Below are 252 nucleotides of genomic sequence, written 5' to 3' on the forward strand. Positions count from 1 at the left end.
TTCACCAAAGTTACGTTTTTCCTTCCAAGTGATGCCTCCGCTGAGTTCTGGCATGCTAGAAAGAGTGCCTGCAGAAGGGGTCGGTAAAAGCTTTGTTGCTAACATACATATAAAAAATTCAAAATGTGTTGTTTTATGTCTGTTAACCTGGAGATATCGCTGCGGATTAACATTCATAGCTTCTGGAAAATAGAAGGCACAGTTCAAAGGCAGGCATAGATTGGGGACAAGATTTTGTGCACCATCTTTGTC

The 252-nt window shown here is 41.3% G+C and overlaps 1 long non-coding RNA gene across 1 annotated transcript; it reads right to left on the bottom strand.

Moving 5' to 3' along the window:
- Positions 1–246, bottom strand: LOC109132128. The gene is made up of 2 exons (XR_002037382.1): positions 148–246; positions 1–68 (listed from the first exon to the last, which is right to left on the bottom strand). It is a non-coding gene; the product is annotated as an uncharacterized LOC109132128 (long non-coding RNA).
- Between the last annotated feature and the right edge of the window lie 6 nt (positions 247–252).

Source organism: Camelina sativa, unplaced genomic scaffold (genome assembly GCF_000633955.1).
Source record: "Camelina sativa cultivar DH55 unplaced genomic scaffold, Cs unpScaffold24976, whole genome shotgun sequence".
Taxonomy (NCBI): Eukaryota; Viridiplantae; Streptophyta; class Magnoliopsida; order Brassicales; family Brassicaceae; genus Camelina; species Camelina sativa.